At 33.5% G+C, this 11,113-nt stretch overlaps 1 protein-coding gene across 3 annotated transcripts in view; it reads left to right on the top strand.

Moving 5' to 3' along the window:
- The first annotated feature begins 5,091 nt into the window (after nt 1-5,091).
- Nucleotides 5,092-11,113, top strand: part of LOC108975011 (carcinine transporter) — a 21,157-nt gene continuing 15,135 nt past the window's right edge. The window contains exons 1-2 of one of the 3 annotated variants that reach the window (XM_018943211.1): nt 5,092-5,170; nt 5,267-5,361. The gene's annotated coding sequence lies outside the window, so the exon portion shown is untranslated. Of the gene's footprint in view, nt 5,362-5,418; nt 5,509-11,113 lie in introns of all 3 variants that reach the window. The other 2 variants (XM_018943214.1, XM_018943209.1) reach the window with 2 other exon arrangements.

The following is an 11,113-nucleotide window of genomic DNA, read 5'->3' as shown; positions in this document are numbered from 1 at the left end:
ATTTTGATTGAAAATTTATTACGATTTTTGAAATTTTATTACGAATTGTGAAATTTTATTTCTGTTTTTCAAAATGTGTAATATATTGATTTTTCAAAATTTATTTTAATTTTTTTTAATCTATTTCGATTTTCAAAAACTTATTTTGATTTGCGCAAACTTTTCTACAACCAACTTATCACGCAACAATCTCAAACAAATTGCTACAAAATCAAACCTAATTGGCTTTGTTGCGCTTTTTCTTTACTTTACTGTACTTTTGCAGTAAAATAGTTAAATTTAACTTGAAATTTACAACAAAAATTGAAGTTTTGCAAAAATTTCCACTCAAATACTTGCTTCAGACGTTTCCACTACAAAGCCACTAACACACTCGACAGCCACAAAAACAATTTAGCTTGAAACGTCAACAACAACAAAAACAACACTTTGTATGTACCGTAGATATACTATGGAATCTAAATATAAGAAATTTGCGTAGAAATTTAGAAACCATATAAATCAATTAGTCAAGCTTGAAATGAACCTGGCAACATAAATCGCATGCATTTGAGGCATGTGCTAAGTATTATGGCAAATTAAGCGAGTAAATTAATTGTGTGTCGATGTAGAAGGCGCTAACAAAAGTAAATTGAAATGCAAATTACAAAAAAAATGCAAGAGAGTAAGTTTTAGTAACACACAGACACACACACACACGCATAAACAATCGAAATCGAGTAAATTTAATGAGAGAAATGAAAGCAGTAATTGCATTTGAAAGCAAATATGTAAAACTAATTTTAACGAAGCTACTGCATTTCCATGTATGTATGTATGTTTATGGGGGCGCCGAGAGGAGCAAAAATTAAATATTAATTACTAGAATAAATAAAAGTATTGAGAGATTTCCAAATAAAAAACACATATCTAAAAATTAATTGCAATGCGTTTTACTTTTGATCGCCATGTGTTGAGTTGATTATTCATTGTGGGGAGAGGTGAGTAAATGTGGGAAATATGTAGCACTTTGAATACACTTACTATACCCTGAACAAAATTAGTATATATCTATACTTGTATATCTTTCTGCAGTACACAAAGAGCATTCGGCGATTTTTCAGATGAGTAAAATTATTCATCAAAAAAGTTCCATAAAATTTTGTATGCGTAATCGAATTTCTGGTGCCGAAACTTGCAGAACGTTGTGTTTTTTTATTGGTACAAATAATTCAAAGAGGGTCGAGAACGCATTGATGATTAATCACATGCAGGACGGCCATCAACATCAACTGGTGATCAACACGTCAATAAAATAAAAGAATTGTCTTATAAAAAAATTGGTCTTATAAAAAATCAAAGTTATATTGACAGTTCTCTTCGATTATCGAGGTACGGTGCACTCCGAATTCCTTCCAATCGGCCAAACTGTCAACAAGGAATACTATTTGAGCGTTATGTGTTCGTAAAAAGAGCCCGGAATTATAGATTCAAAACTAAAATTACTGAAATTGACTTTAATTACTTTTCGAAGAATTGAAACAAACCGTTGACATAGGTGTGTTGAGACCAAAATAAGGTAATATCCGGTTATCTTATGCCACAAAAAGCTGGATAAGAGTCAAAGTGGTGTTCCTACCAAAAATCCCTCCTTTCTCCGCTTTTACGAGTATAGGTGACCGCACTGAATGAAATACTAATCCAACTCAATGGAGGAGGAGCTAAAGCAGAAGCACATGCAGCCGATATAATGCTAATGATATCAGGAGATTATGGAAAGAGCCTTACGAAGGTTGTACATATGGGCCTCAAGTTAGTTGTAAACCCTATTCACTAATAATAAAATACCTCAATTTCAAATTTTCTCACTCGATAGTACTATAATGTCTCTATCCCAAACGGCAAAATATCTAGAGGTCGAGATCGAAATCAAACTGAGCCGGAAAATGAATATATAGAAAATATTAAAAAAGCTTATATGGCATATAACACGTGCAAGAGAATACTCGACAGGAGCTGGCGGCTAACATAACAATGTGATCTATACGGCTATCATTATCCAGTTCTTACATATCAAGCACTAGTCTGATAGTCAGCATTAAAGGGAGAATATAAAATCAGAAAATTAAATGGAATACGGAGAGTAGTCTGTGCAGAGCTTCCGGGTTTACAGACTCATGTCCGACTGATTCGCTTAATATTCTCCTGCTACAACTGCCCATAGATATTTTCATATGAAAAGTAGCAACAATTTCTCCTTAAGAATCATGGAAAAAGAAAGTGTTGTGAGCATTGCAATATCTTTAACCAACTTGAAATAAAATAAAATAGATCAGTCTATATCCTTCCTAGGATGGTTCTCAATGGTAGCTTCAAGGTGAAAAATAGCCTATAGATGTGAATGGAAAAGAGATTTAAAGGCTGATATCACGCTCCTTCAGTATACCAAAGTTAGCTAGCATCTTACAAGGGAAATACTGGGCATAGAGAAGACCTGTGGAGTTCTACTGAATAAACACATGTAACCAGACGATATTCTTAGACTAGTTATCGCGTGGTCACTGGCAGAGCCATACTAACATAGGAACATTTTCGGCAACAAAAATCAAACGAGTTGGCTAAAGCAAAGGCCTCTAGACGACTACACCATGCCCGCTAGAAGAGATCAATCAGAACAGATGGAATTATACAACCCAATGCAAGATTGCGAAACAGATATGGAAAAATGTGACAAGATATGAAATAAGGTTATATTAAACATAAATGTACAGACAAACAACCTCGATAACAGGATATTAGTCATTTGAAGGACAAGAAATAAAAATCTGAATGTCCAATAATAGGTGCTTGCTGTTGATGCAAACTCGAAGGGAGCAAGAAAACGGTTCTACTCTTCCTCTGTAAATGCCCAGCTCCATCCTAATCCCGATGTAGAACTTTTATAATCTATCAGGTACTAAACCTAGAATGTCTATTTACAAAAAGCATAACAGAGTGAAGTGGTTTCACTGAGGGCACCAAATCGTCTGAACACAGTAATGAAGCTAGAGAAGAATATTTACAAGTTTTTAAAAATAGCATATCAAATCAATATTTGATGGCCTATTTAGCGCTAATTGAGCCCGTAATTACACTCTCAGCCACCCTACAAACTGGGTGACCAAAAGCAAGTTCTTGTATAAAATACCATCTTATTTTTAACAATCTCCGATCAAATTCTTCAGATCGTAAAGTATTTAAATTAATAGGAAATTTGAGCTTATACTTAGTGCTTAGTTAAAGGCATTCCCGTTGTAAACATCTCAGATAGTTAAATATTTATTTTAGCACAGACAAACTATGTCGCCGAGATAACGCTGTGGGCCAATGCTACCACAAATGACTAAGCACATCTGACTCAAATCACATGCCATGGAATAAACTTTCGCAGCATCACGTGCATTCGAAATTTCTCTATGGGAACCAGCTAAAATCTCTTCATAAGCTATTTAAATAATTTCATGCTTGCTCAAATAATAAAAAGTCACTAAGTTTAACTAAAGCAATACAATTTATTGCCATGCCAAGCCGTTACTTTAGCGGGAATTTCATAAGAATTTGAAATTAAGTCCGAAAACGCACATACACGTATATTCTTGCAGACCATTTTGCTCTACATACATATAATTTCGTGGGTGAATAGGGCGCTTAAAATGGGTAGCTTTTGAAATTAGTTATTACGGTGTCTCATAACAAAAATATACAATATAGTTCATTAATATTATTATGAATTGTTTTTTGTTTTCTTTCAATCTCTTTTTACTTCTTTTTTTTTTTTTTTTTTTTTTTTTTTNCTGAATGGAATTATGTGCTATATACGAGTAATGTACATATGTAAATTAGTAGATTTATTCGATTAATCGCCATCAGTTTAGCTTACATTCTATGACAATAACACAAGCAACCCAGTTTTCGTTTCGAAAGGGGGTGAGTATATACTTACTACTTGTATATACACTAAGGTGTGTGACCATCAGATAAGTGGTGGAAGTGCCCCAAGCAATAAAATATTTGATTCTGAGCTACTAATGCTGTGACCAAAGCGAAAGACACAAAGTCATGCTTTTAAATTTTGCGGATAGTTCATGTATGTATATGTAGTGTGTGTGTATGTGTGTATAAGTATGTGTATCAAGTACCCTAGTAAATAGTAGTATGAATATGAGAGTATAATTTAAGAAGCATACTTATGAATATGCCCACATACTTATAACCATGAGCGTAATGACCGAGTGTCAGTATATAAAGGAACAATATAGAAGTAATATGTATTATACACACCCTGTACACCCTGTAGAAATATTTGTACAGAGATGGAAAAAACGCTATTTTTATCATTTCCCATCATTTCTTTGTAATAGCATAGGAACTTAAGTAAAAAAAGCTGCAAAATTTGGGAACAATAGAGGCTTAATAACGACCTAGCTTTAATAATTCCAGAAGGCAACTGAATTGTAAACACAAGGCAAATAATTTAATTATTCATCAATATTTATTTTGTCGCCTTTAAAGTAATCAGATTTAATACTCTTATATCGACGATTTTTCCAGTCTTTGAAACACTTCTCATTAGCACTTTTTGGGGTGGCCTTCAGCTTCTTCAGCATAAGAGCGTCAATCTCAGTTTGGGGGAAAAATAAATGAATTTTGTTTTTAATTTTTTTATGTACCTATGCAATAAGTTTACACTGTTTCATCAGCCTGAATCTTAAACCCTCTAGTGCCTACTTAAAAACTAAAAAATCTAACTTACAGGGTTGTATCTGTACGCATATAGTATATGTATGTATCACCACAAATATGACAACAGGTCGGTAAGCACACTTCGGCTGTTGTAGGTACGTACATATTTAAATATCAAAGTACTTACTTAAGTACCAAAAGACACTTTCGCAGGCACTTATTCGCTTATCAATGATGCCGCCTATTATATACTAAACGGCGGCTATCTACAGATGCACTTCCATGTGCATTATAAAGTCATACATATACATACATATGTATATATATGTAGATCTTTGTCGGATTTTTAGTTTTGCTTTTAAATTATTAAATTGCTTTTGTTTGTTGTCGTATTCCTCAGTCAATTGTCTTTTGTAGGACTTTTCTCTCCAACCCGACGGTTCGGTTATTTCTTAGTATCAAACTAAACGTATGTGCACTCGCTTCGTATAATTCGGAAATCAGCTTTAATAAACAAAGTTTTTGCTTGAAAAAACGTATATTCCTTATTTTTATATTCTTCCAGGCTTTTTCAAAGTGTCTTGCCTTAAAATATATACGCGCGGAAGAGAAAAAAGGGAAATTTGAAGTTAAGTCAGTATCAGTGACAACTACTTAAAGGTAAAAATCATATAAAATTTTTTTGAAAAGCCTTAGTGATAATATAGATCATCATAGAAATATACCATAAAGAAATACACAACGTGCAGTTTTTTCTGCAAACGGCTCAAGTAACGGTAATCGTGGATTAAGTACATGCAACACTGAGTAAGCCATTTCCTCGATATTAATATAGAAAAAATCATTCGTGTCGATTGTTGTGACCTAACCTTACAAACTTGGAAACATGTTTGTGATACTATAATATGAATAACAATAATTTTTTTGTACAAACGGGTTTCAGAAATTTTCGAGTTAAAAATACCAAGCAGTCTCACAATATTGAGGTAGAAGCAATATGGAATCTCGAATAAAAATACAATTTTTTTAAGCTATTTTTTCCAAGTTCTTCATCCAACCTTTGTGCGCCAAGCGTTTTATTTCTTTCCATCTTATATATAGCTTATCATTCGCTTCCTTAGCCATGAGTCAAAAGAAAAAAAAATTATGCGTTCGGTTTACTTACACAATTTGGATACTTCAGTTTTCATTCGATTGCTACGCAGCTTTTAGAATAATGCCATTTTATAGACAGCGGTAAAATCTGATCGGATTGCTATGATCTATTTTGAATATAATGCCCGTAGACATCTACGGAAGGTGCATGGCTGCGAAAATGGCTATTAGACTCAGAAGATCTGGGTTCTTAAAAGAACACTTTGACTTCACACTGCATCACTTAGATCATATAGTTTCAAAACCAAACTCGAGCGGCTCTTTCTCTGCCTATATACCGACGAGGGAGCTATGGGTGGGAAGAAGCCGTTGTAGAAAAGGGGCAGTTACCCTTCAACTCATTTACAGTTCGTTCAGGGTTGATTGAAGAGTGCCTAACCTCGCTATCAATGGTATCGAGTGTCTTTGTGATAAGGCTGGTGTGGGTGCCGGACCATAGCGGAATCGCACCTTTTAAAAGATATTAACAGTTAAAGTTTTTTTTTTTTTCTTTTTTTTTTTTTTTTTTGTTTGATACTCCACAAAATGGGTTCCTAGTCACCTCTAAGGAAGCCTCTCCAAGAATGAGTTTTTAATTGTAACGGGAAGGTCCTCCTACTTACAATTTTCTATTTCTTCTTATTATCATTTGGAAAACTTTATATATAGCTCCCAACTACTTGCAAATATATCTTGTTTCTTAGATTTTGTAGAAAATTTAATGCTCTACAAAAAAGGTTTATACGATTTTTTTGTAAACCCAACCTTTTAAAAGATATTAACAGTTAAAGTTTGATTATTTTTGGGAAAATTTTTTATTTCTTATGAATTTTATAACTCAATGAAATAAAATCATTATGAATAATGAAACTCATAGTTTTATAGGAAATTTACTGCTCTATAAAAATGGTCTCTTATGATTTTTCGATTAAGTTAAGCGTTTACGAGATATTCATCGTCAAACATCAATGCATATTAGGGTGAATAAAAAAAAGGTCGTTTGGTATTCAGAAAGCCTCTCAAAAAACCTAACTGCTAATAATCTTTTAAACGGTTGGGTTTACGAAAAAATCGTAGAGACCATTTTTGTAGAGCATTTAATTCCCTACAAAATCTAAGGGACAAGATATTTTTTCAAGTAGTTGGAAGCGAGATATACCATAAAGTTTTCTATATGATAATAAGAAAAAATAGAAAATTGTAAGTAGGAGCACCTTCCCGTTACGATTAAGAACCCATTCTTGGAGAGGCTTGCTTAGAGGTGTCTAGGAACCTATTTTTCAGAGTACCAAACGAAAAAAAAATGTTTTTGTTTTGTTTTGAATCACCCTAATATATACTTATGATCCAGAATACAATATATTTACAGCTTTCCTTACATACCATATATTCACTCCTTTGCAAACGAAATCACTGCAACTTTTAATTAATTTTGCACTTTGCGATCTTCGTATAATCAGTTGTGATGATTGACACCCATAACAATATTATATTTTAGAAACAAATTTGTGTAACTATTGATATTAAAAGCACATATGTACTTACATATGTATGTAAATACAATTAACCTACGTTGAAAGTTCTATTTTTATGAATGATCGCTTTATTTTCATTGCCTGTCATATCAACTTTGCGGCGGTGTGTAATCAAGAGGATTTTTCGTAAATATATAATATTTCACCGCTTATCATTTTTTACCACTTACTGCTTAGGGGCCTATTCGAATATACTTACATACAATACATATATAGACACATTTACCGTTGTATGTTTCTCTGTTTCTTATCTACTGTATTATGCTATCATAAAGTATGCAGCCCGTTCAGCGCGTCATTAGCAATTATGACGTTGCAAATTGTTTCCCATACCTGCCTAATTTACTTATATCATACATACATATGTATATACAAGTATGTATGTATATAATGTAGTCCAACGGCATGTAATTTGTCATAAAATAGTCGCCATAAATCATATCGCTTACAGTAATTATCACCGTAATAATAGTGCAACATTATATTATTTTCATAGACGAATGCGTAAAAGATAAATTTTAATTATTTAATAAATTACATAAACAATAGTTAACTGTAGTACACGCTCGAGTCTTGTCAATGCCCCTGCGCGCCACAAGGCAATGCAACGACGATTATATCCGCAACAGATTATGCCTCAAGTGGCGTCCTGTGACGCTCACAGGTAAGAGTGCTCTGATATTGCGTAGTAAATGTGATCGGGTGCTCAGGCATTGGCATTCCTTATCTAAGGTCTAGACAAATAATAATAATAGTTACAGCTATGTATGTAATATTCGTCTCCTATAGGTATTTGCATTTGAAATGAGTTTGTAAATGTGTAAATTTAAGAAGACATCTCAATGCATAGCAAGATTTCTAGTTCTAGGAAAGGTTTACAATTTGTAATCTCTGTATATATACTCTGTCAACACCGATAAAATGTCAACACCATGAAACGCCGTTAAATAGTATCACACTGGGTAAATGGCCTATAATAACGCTCCACTATTGTACTTCAGACATTTTTATGGATTTAACAATGTTGGTTTTAGGGTAACAAAATAATATGGCTTAATTATGTTATAATTAGAATTTAGACCATACTAAACTATTTTCAAAAAAAGTTTTATAATATACATATACGATCTTAAGATTGTAATGTAAAGTTTGTACTCCAAAGTTAGTATCATTATAGTAAAATTTTGAGCATTTGCGATGATAGAACGGTGAACAACAAATTTTCGTGAAATTATAGTACTTTCCTTAGCCAAAAAATGTCAAGGTTTCGTCTTTGATTCCATTGTAGAAACATATTCACAATATGTGACAAGGTCTTATGACGAATTGAACGATTTTTATGCAACCAGAGGTATAGTTATAACTTACAAAACCCTTCATAAGCAATGCTTATTTTAAATACTGGAAGGTCGAATACCTTTTGTTACACGAAATACCCAAAAATTGGAAAAAAAACAAGCTAAAAATAACAATTTGCGCAAACAAATCGATGTAAATCCAGTACATATTCCAAGAAATTAAAGAAAACCCGTTATATAGAACGAATGAATACTGCAAGTCCTAAAAACACTTTTTTGAAAAAATTTAATATGGACTTATATTTAAAATTTGCTGATACAGTTGATAAACGAATTTACTAATATCTTTCAGGCTTTCAGATATGAATGGAATTGATGAATGATTGGGTGGATTCCGTATTTTTGTGGTCCGATCTGAAAAATTACTTCGAAGGTTGTACCGTTAGTTTGGACAGTAAACCCTACCAAATTTCGTGAAGAAACCTCATCAAATAAAAAAGTTCCCCACAATAGGCCTTGATTTTAATCGTTGGGTTTGTATCGGCAGTTTCGACTTCTGAGCAGCTTCTTCTGGAGGAAAAGACTTGTGCGAAATTCCAGATCCATATTTCAAAAACCAAAGACTAGTTCGTGTATATACCAACGAACAGACGGACGAACGCAGATACTGCCATGGCGACATCGACTCAGCCCATCACGCTGATCATTTATATATTAAATATATGCACATATACTTTCCTTCTGGGTGCTAAAAACTTCGTGGAAAATTTAATATACCCCCTTTAGGGTATAAATATAAAATCCATAGCAATTACCTAACATATTATGAGTATTATAAATTCTTAACCGTCGCGTAAGCGTAAGACTGCTTAATCAATAAAAGTGTTTCTATAATCTCGGAAATGAATATAAATTGTATTGACGTCATTATCTCCGTATACCCTAATGGGGTCTATGCATACGCAGCCACCCACCCACCCACTATCTACTTAAGTGCCCACTCTAAATTTCCGACAAAACTTCTCGAAATAGAGCTCTTGCAATTTTTCGCGTAAACCGATTATGTGCACAGTCATGAACGAATCGTAAAGCGAGTCTAAATTTTTTTACAATTTCAACTGATAAAGCGAGCAAAAGGAATTTGTGGATCGCCAAACGTTTTTTAATGACATTCCGACATATGTCAAGAAGAAAGTACTATTTGCTTGTGTACCTACATACAGTACATGAAAAAAGTTTAGGCACAAAGTGACATTCCTAGCAAAGCTCTCTCAGCTTTTGCCGAGTCATCAAAAATATGTGTGGTCCAGTGTTGTCCTGATAGAAGACGAAGTCCTTTCTCTTGATCTGTTCTGGCCGTTTTTTTTTCGATTCCTCGCTTCAATCTCATCAGTTTTTGACAGTAAAATGTAGAACCAATAGTTCAACCACGCTGGATCAGCTCATAATGGATGATTCCTTTCCAATCCCACCAGTCGCACCGCATAACCTTTCGAGGCGTCAACCCTGACTTTGCGACCATTTGTTGAGCTTCACCACGTTTGGACCAAGATCGTTTTCACACACTATTGCCATATTTGATCCACTTTTTGTCTTCTGTTAGCATTCGCTTCAGAAATGGTTCCATTTCCTTTCCTTTCAGTAAAGAATCTCAGATGTTAATTCAGTTCATTAAATTTTTCACAGACAATTCATGTGGAACCCAAAGAGCCAACCTTTTTTAAGTGGTTCAAAACCATTTGATGATGAAAGTTAAGTTCCTTGGCTGCTTATGTTCTGCTCAATCTTTTTCATAATTTCATCCACTTTTTCAACAACAGGTCGACGAGGACGAAATTTCCAGAACCATTGTTGTGCTTCACGAACTAATACAGCATCGTCCCCGCAAATTTCACAAATTTCGTTGGTGGCTTGGTTGACATTCTTCCCTTTTTTTATAGAAAAATTTCAAAATAAATACCTTACCTTTCCAACATTATATGGTATGACACAATGTGATTGGTAGCACTAGGGACATACGACTGCAACGACATGTATTAACAAAATTTTTCGACTACCCAATTTACGTGCATATATGTATGTACCTATGTTTGTAAACTTACAATACAACACGTGCTGTAGAACTTTTTTGTTTCACTGTATGTTATGTGTAGCATGAGCACGTAAATACTCCTCCGCGCGATAGTAAAATAATAAAATTTGCTTTCCAAACAAGCAGGGCTCTCCATTTATCACCACCGATAACCAACGAGCCAACACTGTTTTTTTTTTTTTTTTTTTTTTTTTTTTTTTTTTTTTTTTTTTTTTTTTTTTTTTTTTTTTTTTTTTTTTTTTTTTTTTATTTTTTTTTTTGACAATGCTATTTTAATGTCATATTAAATTTAACGCTTACCAAAACAAGATCAAATCTCGAAATAGTTCACGGTTACTGGAACTGGAATTGGC

Source organism: Bactrocera latifrons, unplaced genomic scaffold, assembly GCF_001853355.1.
Source record: "Bactrocera latifrons isolate USDA-ARS-PBARC rearing strain unplaced genomic scaffold, ASM185335v1 scaffold_60, whole genome shotgun sequence".
NCBI lineage: Eukaryota > Metazoa > Arthropoda > Insecta > Diptera > Tephritidae > Bactrocera > Bactrocera latifrons.
Note: the sequence above shows the minus strand (reverse complement) of the source record. Positions and strands in the feature narration are given on the sequence as shown.